The sequence below is a fragment of the Hippopotamus amphibius genome, chromosome X (genome assembly GCF_030028045.1).
Source record: "Hippopotamus amphibius kiboko isolate mHipAmp2 chromosome X, mHipAmp2.hap2, whole genome shotgun sequence".
In the NCBI taxonomy this organism is placed as follows: Eukaryota; Metazoa; Chordata; class Mammalia; order Artiodactyla; family Hippopotamidae; genus Hippopotamus; species Hippopotamus amphibius.
This window is the reverse complement of record NC_080203.1, coordinates 58,918,484-58,931,492: the sequence shown is the minus strand read 5'-3', so window position 1 is coordinate 58,931,492 and position 13,009 is coordinate 58,918,484.

The following is a 13,009-nucleotide window of genomic DNA, read 5'->3' as shown; positions in this document are numbered from 1 at the left end:
TATATATATATATATATATATATATATATATATAGTTTGTTTTGAATTATTTTAGGTGCATAGTCTATGTTTTATTTGCTTTTTGCTTTCGTTGTTGATCTTGTTAACTTGCCCCTGTTTCTGTTTCATTTTGCATTCTTTGTTTTCGCTAGTATAATCTTTATTGACTGTTCTCATATTAGAATTATCTTGTTTAGTTGTTTGTTTCCTTGGATGTTTCTTTTTATTTTCTTTTCTCTCTGTGTGTGTGTGTGTGTGTGTGTGTGTGTGTGTGTGTGTGTTGTGTTGTTTTTCTTTTTTCTTTTATTTTCTCTATTTTTTATCAGGCCTCACTGTGCAACTTGTGGGTTCTTCGTTCCCTGACCAGGGATTGGGCCTGGGCCTCCAGGGTGGGAACATATTGTACAGGATGCTGGAACACCAGAGAATTCCCAGTCCCAGGCCCAAGAATATTAATATTAATATTAATGTGTGCATTCCTGAAGATTTACATATCAAAACCAAGATCTGGCCCCACACAACTGTCTGCAGGCTCCAGTGCTAAACATCTCACACCAAACAACCAGCAAAACAGGAATACAGCCCCACCCATCAGTAGACACACTGTTTAAAGTCATACTAAGCATGCAGACAACAAAAAACACACCACCTGACATAACCCTGCCCATCAGAGGGAAAAGACTCAAATTCACTCAAGCACTAGGCACTAGGCCCTCCCACCAGAAAGCCTGCACAAGACCCTGGACCAACGTCATTCAGCAGGGGAGAGTCAACAGAAAGAAGAGGAACTATGACCCTGCAGCCTTCAGAAAGAAGACCATAAACACAGTAGGTTAGACGAAATGAAATGGCAGAGAAATATGCTGCAGACAAAGGAGCAAGGTAAAATCCCACAAGACCAAATAAATGAAGAGGAAATAGGCAAGATATCTGACATAGAATTCAACTAATCATAATAAAGATGATGCAAGATATATGAAATAGAATGAAGAAAATTCAAGAAATGTTTAATAGGGACCAAGAAGAACTGAAGAGCAATCAGTGATGAATGACACAACAGCTGAAATGAAAAATACAGAAGGAATCAATTGCAGAATAACTGAGTCAGAATAACAAATAAGTGAGCTGGAAGATAGACTAAAAATAACTGCCAAGGAACAGAAAGAAGAAAAAAATAGAAAAGAATTGAGGACAGTCTCAGAGACTTCAGGGACAACTTCAAACACACCTACATTCAAATTATAGGTGTCTCAGAAGAAGAAGAGAAATGGAAAGGGCCTGAGAAAATATTTGAAAAGATTATAGGTGAAAACTTGCCTCCCATGGTAAAAGAAATAATCAATAAAGTCTCAGAAGTGCAGAGAGATCCATACAGGATAAACCCAAGGAGAAACCTGCTAAGACACATATTAATTAAACTAAAAAAAATTAAATGCAAAGAAAAATGTTAAAAGCAGGAAGGGAAAAGAAACAAGTAACCTACAAGGGAATCCTCATAAGGTTATCTGGTGATTTTTCAGCATGAACTTTGCAGGCCACAAGGGAATGTCAGGACATATGTAAAGTGATGAAAGGGAAAAACCTACAACCAAGATTTTTCTACCCAGTGAGGATTTCATTCAGAATTGAAGGAGAAATCAAAAGCTTTATAGAGAAGTAAAAACTGAGATAATTCAGCACCAAGAAATCAGCATTACAACAAATGCTAAAGGAATTTGTCTAGGTGGGAAACACAAGAAAAGAAAAAAGATCTAAAAGAACAAGCCCAAAACAATTAAGATAATAGTAATAAGAACATACTTATTGATAATTACCTTCAATGTAAATGGATTAAATGTTCCAACCAAAAGACACAGACTGGCTGAATGGATACAAACACAAGACCCATATATATATACTGCCTACAAGAGATCCACTTCAGACCTAGGGACACATACAAACTGAAAGTGAGGGGAGGGAAAAAAAGGTTTTCCATGCAAATGGGAAATGAAACTTGCAGATAAGATAGAGTTAAAAATAAAGAACATTATAAGAAACTAGGAAGGACAGTACATAATGATCAAAGGATCAATCCAAAAGAAGATATAACAACTGTAAATATCTTTGCACCCAACCTAGAAGCACCTCAGTACATAAGGCAAATGCTAACAGCCATTAAAGGAGAAATCAAAAGCAACACAATAATAATGGGGGACTTTAACACAACAATGACACCAATGGACAGATCATTCTGCAGAAAATAAATAAGGAAACACAAGATTTAAATGAGATGATAGAACAAATAGACTTTATTTACAGGAAATTCACACAAAAGTGGCAGAATACACTTTCTTCTCAGGTGCTCACAGGACATTCTCCAGGATAGATCACACCTTGGGTCACAAATCAAGCATCAGTAAATGAAAGAAAATTGAAATCATATCAAACATCTTTTCCATCCAAACACTATGATATCAGAAATCAATTACAGGAAAAAAAACTATAAAAAATACAAACACATGGAGGCTAAACAATACACTACTAAATAACCAAGAGATCACTGAAGAAATTATAGAGGAAATCAAAAACACCTCAAAACATATGACAATGAAAACACAACCCAAAACCTATGGGATGCAGCAAAAGCAGTTCTAAGAGGGAAGTTTATAGCAATACAATCTTACCTCAAGAAGCAAGAAAAATCACAAATAAACTACCCAATTTTACACCTAAAGCAACTAGAGAAAGAAGAACAAACAAGACCGAAAGTTGGTAAAAAGAAAGAAATCATAAAGAGATCAGAGCAGAAATAAATGTAATAGAAATGAAGAAAACAATAGCAAAGATCAATAATACTAAACGCGGTTCTTTGAGAGGATAAGCAAAATTGGTAAACCTTTAGCCAGACTCATCAAGAAAATAAGGGAGAAGACTCAATAAAATTAGAAATGAAAAAGTAGAGGTTACAACTGATACAGAAGAAATATAAAGGATCATAAGAGACTACTATGAGCAACTATATGCCAATAAAATGAGCAATCTTTATGAAATATACTAATTATTATAAAAGTATAATCTTCCAAGACTAATCCAAGAAGAAATAGAAAATTTGAAGAGACCCTCACAAGTAATGAAATTGAAACTGTGATTAAAAATGTTCCAACAAACAAGGGTCCAAGAGCAGACGGCTTCACAGGTGAATACAATCAAACATTTAGAGAAGAGTTAACACCTATCATTCTCAAAATATTCCAAAAAATTGCAGAGGGTGCAACACTCCCAAAATCATTCTACAAGGCTACCATCACCTTGATAACAAAACCAAACAAAGATATCATGAAAAAAGAAAATCACAGGCAATATCACTGATGAACATATACACAAAAATCCTCAACAAAATAGCAACAAGCAGAATCCAACAGCACATGCAAAGAATAATACATGATGATCAAGTGGGATTTATTCCAGGAATGCATGGACTCTTCAATATACACAAATTAATCAATGTGATACACCATATTAACAAATTAAGGAATAAAAATCATATGATCATCTCAATAGATGCAGAAAAAGCTTTTGACAGATTTCAACATCCATTTATGAAAAAAACTCTCCAGAAAGTGTGAATAGAGGGAACCTAACTCAACATGGTAAAATCCATACACAACAAACCCCCAGGAAACATCAGTCTGGTGAAAAACTGAAAGCATTTCCTCTACAATGAGGAACAAGACAAGGGGGTCCACCCTTGCCACTATTTTTCAACATAGTTTTGGAGGTCTTAGCCTTGGTAATCATAGAAGAAAAAGAAACAAAAGGAATACAAATTGGAAAAAAAAAAAAGAAGTAAACTGTCACTATTTGCAGATCACATGATACTATACATAGAAAATCCTAAAGTTGGCCCCGGAAAATTGGCAGAGCTAATCAATGAATTTGGTAAAATTGCAGGATACAAAATTAATACACAGAAATCTCTTGCTTTCCTATACACTACCAACAAAAGGGAAGAAAGAGAAATTAAGTAAACAATCCCATTTATCATTGCAACAAAAAGAATAAAATAGCTAAGAATAAACATAGTGAAGGAGGCAAGAGACCTATACTCCAAAAAAAATATAAAACACTGATGGAAGAAATCAAAGATGACATAAACAAATGGAAAGATATACTATGCTCTTGGATTGGAAGAAACAATATTGTGAAAATGCTTATACTACCCAAAGGAATCTACATATTCAAGGCAATCCCTATCAAATTACAAGTAGCATTTTTCACAGAAGTGGAAGAAAAAAATTACAATTTGTATGGAAACACAAAAGACCCTGAATAGCCAAAGCAATCTTGAGAAAGAAAAACAGAACTGGAGAAATCAGGATCCCTGATTTCAGACTATATTACAAAGCTACATTAATCAAGACAGTATGATAGTGGCACAAAATCAGAAATATAGATCAATGCAACAGGAGAGAAAGCCCAGAGACAAACCCATGCACATATGGTCACCTAATCTATGACAAAGTAGGCAAAAATATGCAATGCAGAAAAGAGAGCCTTTTCTATAAGTGGTGCTGGGATAACTGGACAGCTACATGTAAAAGAATGAAACTAGAATACTCCCTAACACCATACACAAAAATAAACTCAAAATGTATAGAAGACCTAAACATAAGGCCAGACACTATAAAACTCTTAGAGGAAAACACAGGTAGAACACTCTTTGACAAAAATCACAGCAACATCTTTTTCAACCCACCTCCTAGAGTTATGAAAATTAAAACAAAAAGAAACAAATGGGATCTAATCAAGCTTAAATGCTTTTGAACTGCAAAGGAAACCTTAAACAAGATTAAAAGGCAACCCTCAGAAAGGGAGAAAATATTTTCAAATGAAGCAACTGGCAAAGGATTAATCTCAAAAATATACAAACAGCTCATGCAGCTCAATATCAGAAAAACACACAACCCAATCAAAAAAATGATTAGAAAACCTAAATAGTCATTTATCCAAAGAGGACATACAGATGGCCAAAAAACACATAAAAAATGCTCAACATCACTAATTATAAGAGAAATGCAAAGCAAAACTACAATAAGGTATCACTTCACACCAGTCAGAATGGCCATCATCAAAATATCTAGAAACAATAAATGCTGCAAGGGTGTGGAGAAAAGGGAACCCTCCTACTTTGTTAGTGGGAATGTAAATTGGTACAGCTGCTATGGAAAATAATATAGAGGTTCCTTAAAAAACTAAAAATAGAACTACCATATGACCCAGCAATCCCACTACTGGGCATATACCCATAGAAAACCAAAATTCAAAGAAGCACATGCACCCCAATGTTTATAGCAGCACTATTTACAATAGCCAGGACATGGAGGCAACCTAAATGTTCATTAACAGAGGAATGGATAAAGAAGATGTGGCATATACATACAATGGAATATTACTCAGCCATAAAAAGGAACAAAATTGACCATCTTCATTCACCACTTGAAATTATGAGATCAGCACCTTAAAATAAGAAATATATATATATATATATATATATATATATATATATATAGATAGATAGATAGATAGATAGATAGACTGCTATACAAAAACCTCATGGTAACAGCAAAACAAAAAATCTATAATGGATACACACACACACACACAAAAGAATCCAAACATAACACTGAAGATAGTCATCAAATCACAAGAGAAGAGAACAAAACAAGAAAGGGGGGAAAAAGACCTACAAAAACAAATTCAAAACAATTAACAAAATGCCAATAGGAACATTCATATTAATAATTGCCTTAAATGTAATTGAATTAAATGCTCCAACCAAAAGACATAGACTGGCTGAATGGATACAAAAACATGACCCATATATATGTAGCCTACAAGAGAGTCATTTCAGATCTAGAGATACATACAGACTGAAAGTGAGGGGACAGAAAAAGGTATTCCATGCAAATGGAATTCAAAAGAAAGCTGGAATAGCAATACTTATATCAGATAAAATAGACTTTAAAGACTGTTACAAGAGACAAAGAAGGACACTACATAATGATCAAAGAATTGGTCCAAGAAGAAGATATAACAGCTGTAAATATATACACACCAAACATAGTAGCACCTCAATATATGAGGCAAATTTAACAGATATAAAAGGAAAAATTGACATTAAGACAATGATAGTGGGAGACTATAATAACCCACTTACATCAATGGACAGATCATTCACAAAAAGCTTCTGGCTTTAAATGACACATTAGAGCAGATGAACTTTATTGATGTGAAAGCCCTTATGATCCTGCAATCCAACTTCTAGGCATATATCTGATAAAGATGAAAACTCTAATTTGAAAAGGTATGTGCACCCCAATGTTCATAGTAGCACTATTTACAATAGCTAAAACATGAAAGTAACCCAAATGTCTATTGACAGATGAATGGATAAAGAAGATGTGTGTGGCATATATATACAATTGAATATTACTCAACTATTAAAAAATGAAATAATGTCATGTGCAGCAACATGGGTGGACTTAGTGATTATCATATTAAGTAAAGTAAGTCAGACAGAAAGACAAATATTATATGATAACATATATATGTGCAATTTAAAAAAAAAGGATACAAGTGAACTTATTCATGAAACAGAAACAGACTCACAGATGTAGAAAACAAACATATGGTTATCAAAGTAGATGGGGTGGAGAGATAAATAGTAGTTTGTGATTAACATAGACATAGCACTATAAATAAAATAAACAACAAGGACCTACAGGGAACTATATTCAATGTCTTGTAATACCTTAAAATGGCAAATGATCTGAAAAACTATATATATATATATATATATATATATATATATATATAACTGAATCACTTTTCTGTACATCTGAAGCTCACACAACATTGTAAATTAACTATATCTCAATTATAAAAAAAGGTTATAAAATATACTTTAATTGATAATACTTCTTGCCTTTTTCCTGAGAGACCCTTTTTGTGTTTAATTTTCTTCACCTTGTACCTGGCTCTGAGCATGGCTGAATCTACATAATTCATATTTTCAGAAATAAAAAGAATCAAGAAAAGATCTTCTTTTGTCAAGAAGAACCAGATTTTCTCTCTACAAAATATTTTCTGCAGTTATGACATTTAGGGTTCTTGTTTTTGGTGAAATATAGAAAAAACTATAAGCAGGAATGTGTCCTAATATCAGGGTTAATATATTCTGTTGACTCAAATACATGTGTTCATCTCTAAAAATATTTCATTTATGGCAGTGGTTATTTGACAGCTGTTCATACATGTAAATATACAAATAATGTTTATATATAAATACACATAAGGGGAATTAGAAACTTCTGACAGAACAAAAGTGGAACACATTATTTTCAACGTCTAAATATTTAGAACTGGCACCATAAAACATTACTAAAATGTAATCAATTATTTAAATTTCATATGTTATGATAGCTTAAGTGAACAAAAAAGAGTAAACAAACAAAATAGAAAGAAAATAATTAGCACCATATTTATTTTATTGGGATTCAAGTATAGCCAGCACGTTGTAGCTCTAAAGTGTCGAGACTTGGGCTGTGATAGCTAGAGGAAATTTTAATATTGTAAGCCTGGAGGTGCCATAGCAGCCTTTTCTTTTGTAGTCCTTTTTACTCTATTATAAGAAAGTTACTTCTCCTTATAAAACAGTAGAGGAGAGTAAACAGCTTCTGTTTATGTGGCTATCCATACCACAGGAGTAGCAGTTGGAGAATTAGAAATGGAAGCATGCATCAAATACAGAAAGAATTCATTCTTGGGTAATGAGGAACAGGGAACAGGTATTTAGCCCAATACACTGGATGAAAGTGGCACTCTTTATACATAGTTTCTGAGACCTGTTTCAACTTTGAGCAATTGATAATAGATACCATATTTTCTAAAACTGTGGATAAGGGCCCAGCAGCATGATGTAGCATAAGGGCAACATGAAAATCTTACAAATTCTACATGATTAAAATGGAATTTGTACCTGATGAGATATTTCCCTCAGCTAGATTAGAGTATGCATTCCACCAATTTATAGTGAGGAGGAATTAATAAGTTAAAATTAGAATATTGGTATTTATTAATAATTTATTGCATATTATAATATTACACTTACATAATTGTAAACTATTGCTTTTTCTTATTTTTTCTCTTCCTCTCTTACCACATATGTGCAAGTATTTCTATATTTATATGGAAATAAAAAATGTCACAAATAAATGGCATTCATGAAGCAATTAAGCAAAAATGTTCTGGCAAAGGACTTCCCAGAGAGAAAATCTTGTCTCTACCACTTGCTGCTGAGTAACCATGGACAATGTATTAACTTTTTTCTTCATTTTCTTCTGTTTAATCAGTGAAACAAGAATGGTAATAACTATCTCATATGATTGTTCTGAAGATTAAATGTAGTAATTCCATCAAACCCTGAGATCAATGCCTGTGTCATAGTGGGCATTTAAAAATGATGTGTTACTATTGTTATATAGATTTTATTCTATTTTAATCCATCTATTTTGATGTGTATGTAAAATACTGAGTTAAGAAAAACATTCTATGTATTGAAGGATGAAATTGAGGGTGTAGGAGAGAGGAAGAGATAGAGGAAGTGAGAGGAAGAAGGGGAGATAGGAGGATAACAAGGGAAAGTGGATATTTCCTAAAAAAAAAAAAAAGTACCCTTCGTGAGATAAGTTTCCACTTCTGGGAAAATGGAGCAGATTTACTTTAGCCTATTTTTTCAGCTAAGGTACAATGGAAAATCCTGGGGGTCTATATATATATCTATATATCTATATATCTATATATCTATATATCTATATATCTATATATATACACATACATAAGAAGACTCTGAAAAGTGAAGAGAAAAGACTGAGTGGCTAAGGGCCTTGGATCTTAAGAAATGACAAGGTACAAAGTTCCTGGAATTTTATTTTACTTCATATACTTCACACATGTAGGTGAATAAAACAGCAATACAGAAATGCCAATAAGAACACAGACAAATAAGTCCCAAAAAAGCCTTCTTTCTCTATCCAAAAGACAACAAAAAAAGCAGCCTAATGAGACAGAAAATCTTAGACAATAACTGCTCTACTCCACTGAAATGCCACAAACACACAGTTTGTGACCCCATCACCACCTATAATCAGCAAAGATTAAATAGGGAGCTATGATTTCCACTATCACACTCCAAGAAATTCCTGGGGTGATTTTAGAGAAGCTAGGGCTTTTATTCCTTCTAAATGGTAATGAGTGTCCCCCAACCAAAGTGTCCACTTGGGGAGACCACATTGGGAACATGGATTTCCACTTCCATCCAGCAATGAGTTGTTTTGCCCTTCTCACTGGGGTGGTGCCAGAAGATGCTTAATGGATACCAGAGCAATGAGTCCCCCACTTTAGGTGTCAATGGAGACCAAGTAGAGAAATTGGAATCCAATCCCCATCTGGAATTATAAGGAAAAAATTCCTCCTTCCATGACTAGATTGGTGTCAGATGAAGTAGGTAAAATAGGAGATTTAAATAAAATCCCATCTTTCATAATATCCAAAATGCCCAGGTTTCACTCATGAACCACTTATAATAGAAAAATAAAGAAATATCTCAAAATATATAAAAAGACAATAGATAATATCAACATGCCACTAAGTGAGCATTATCTGACAGAGATTTTAAAGCAGCTATGATAAAAAAAATGTTTCAATGAGCAATTACTTAAGTGCTTTAAACACACACAAATACATATACTCAGAAAATAAATATATTCTCAACAGAAAAATGGGATATATAAAAAAGGAGCAAACAGTGAAAATTGAAATCAAGGACAAAGCTTTGAAAGGAGCAAGAGTGAAAAGACACCTCACCTATAGGGAGAAAACAATTACAAGGACAGCAGATTTCCCATAAGAACTCATGGATAGTGAAAGGAAGTGACACAAATTTTTCAAGTGCATAAATGAGAAGCAGTGTCAACTCAGAAACTATACCCAGAGAAAATAAAAATTCAGGAATTTAAAGGGAAATCAAGGCCATCTCAGATGAAAGACAACTTAGAGAATTTGTAGCCAACAGACCTACTCTAAAAGAATAGCTAAAGAAAATTCTGTATGCAGAAAGGAAATGAAAAATGAATATTGGTATATGTAGAAAGAACAAGGAACACAGTAAGCAAAACTATGGATAGATACAGCAAACTGTCTTTCTCCTCTTGAGTTTTTAAAAGTATGTTTGTTTGTTGAAGCAAAAACTATACTGTCTAATGTGCTTCTCAATGTATGTAGATAAAGTATATGACAATTATATTATAAATGAAAGAGTAAAGAGATGTAAAGATACAAAGTATATACTTCACTGGTAAAATGACAATAACAGTAGACTGTGATAAGTTAGTATACACAATGGAATACCTAGAGCACCCACTAAAAGTCATACCAAAAAATACACTCAAAATATTATAGATGAAACAAAATGGAATTCCACAGACCTTACTTGGATAACTGCATATCTATTCCTGGATTTTGCTGAGATGGTTGATTGGGTCCATGACTCACACCCATAATCTCTATGGCAAATATTGTCACAGCCTTGATTTCTTTCTGAAATTTCTTTCTGAAATATTCTTTCTCATTTTTTGCAATATGGATAAGCTGATATTTTTCCAGATCCTTGAGTTCTGATTCATTTCTGCTTCACAATTGCTTCTTTAATTAATCTCCCTTCTCTTGCATTTTACTATAAGCAGCAGGGAGAAACCAGACCACACCTTCAATACTTTTTTAGAAATCTTCTCAGCTAAACATCCAAGTTCATCACTTATAAGTTCTACTTTACACACAATTTGGCCAAGTTGTTTTCCATTATACCAAAAGTAGATCATTCTATAACAATGATATCCTCTTTATTCTAGTTTCCTATAACATGGTTCTCAATTTTGTCTGTGACATCACAAGAAGCATGTTTATTGTTTATATTTCTATCTACAGCATTCTGTTCATGATGATATATGCATTCTCTAAGATGATAAAAGCTTTATTTACAGCAATCTATCTGATAAAGTGTTCAAAGTAATGATCATAAATATGATCAATGAAATTGAAAGAAGAATGAATACAGTGAGAAGATTTAAAAACAGTTAGAAAATATAAATAACTAAACTAAAATTCCAAATTAAAAATTAGGATAGTTTTAGAGACCTCCAGGACAATAGCAAGGGTATGGACATTCATATTATAGGAGCCTTATAAAGAGAAAAGAAAGACAAAGATTAGATAACTACTTTAAGAAATAATAGATGAAAATATTCCTAATCTGGGAAGGAAATAGACATCCAGGTCCAGGACGCACAGAAAGTCCCAAACAAGATCAACCCAATGAGGTCCACATGAAAGCATGCCATAATTAAAATGGCAAACTTTAAAGATAAAAAGAGAATCTTAAAAACAGTGAGAGAAAAGTAACTAGTTATGTACAAGGGAACTCCCAAAAAACTCTCATCTGACTTTTCAGCAAAAGCTTTGTAGATCAGACATGAATGGTACAATTTATTCAAAGTGATGAAAGGAAAACAATCTACAACCAAGCTTATTCTACCTGGCAAGGCCATTATTCACATCTAAAGGATAGATAATGAGTTTTACAAACAAGCAAAATCTAAAAGAGCTTAGCACCACTAAACTGGCTTAAAAAGAAAGGTCAAAGTGACTTCTCTAAGCAGAAAAAGAAAGACCACAAATAGAAATATAAAACTTATGAAAGGAAAAAGTCTCACTGATAAATGTATATATATTGTAAAGGTAGTATTATAACCACTTATGAAGCTAGTTGAAAATTTAAAAGAAATAAATAGTAAAATAAAGTATATCCACAGTAACTAGTTAAGGAATACACACAAAGAAAGATGTAAAATATATCAAACATATTAAACATGGGGGAATAAAAAGACAGTGTTGTTGGAAAGCATTGAAACATAAAAGATCAGCAACTTAAATTCATCATGAAATAAACAGATTGTTATTAATAAACTTCATGGTAAACACAAATCAAAAAAAACATTATAAGATACACACACACACAAAGAATCCAAACATAACACAAAAGATGGTCATCAGGTGACAAGGGAAGAGAGCAAAAGCAAAAGAAAGGAAAACAAAGAACTACAAAAATAACCAGAAAACAATTAGCAAAATGAAAATAAGTACATATCTATTAATAATTACTTTAAAAGTAAGTGGACTAAATGCTCCAATCAAAAGACAGAGTAGTTGAATGGATAGAAAAAGACATGTATATGCTGCCTTCCAGAGGCTGACTTCAGATCTAAAGAAACACACAGATTGAAAGTGAAGGGATGGAAAAGTTATTCCATGCAAATGGAAAGAAAAAGACACCTGGGGTAGCAATAATTATGTCAGACAAAATAGACTTTAAAATAAAGACTGTAACAGGAGACAAGGACATTACATGACAATAAAGGGATTGGTCCAATGAGAAGATATAGCAATTGTAAATATAAGTGGACCCATCATAGGAGAACCTAAATACATAAAGTGAATATTAACAAACATAAAGGGAGAAATTGACACTAACATGATAATAGTAGGGGACTTTAACACCTCACTTATGTCAATGGACAGATCATGAAAATGGAAAAACAATAAAGCAACACTGGCTTTAAAGAACACATTAGAGTAGATGAGCTTAACAGATATATATATAGAATCTTCCATCCAAAAGCAGCAAAATACACATTCTTTTCAAGTACACATGGAAAATTCTCTAAGATAGAACACACACTAGTCCACAAAAAAATCCTCAATAAATTTAAGAAAATTGAAATCATATCAAGCATCATTTCTGACCACATTGTTATAAGACTATAAATCAATTACAAGAAAAAAAAAACTTCAAGAAACATAAATACTCATAGAATAAACAATATGCTACTAAAAAAATGAAGAAATAAAATGGGAA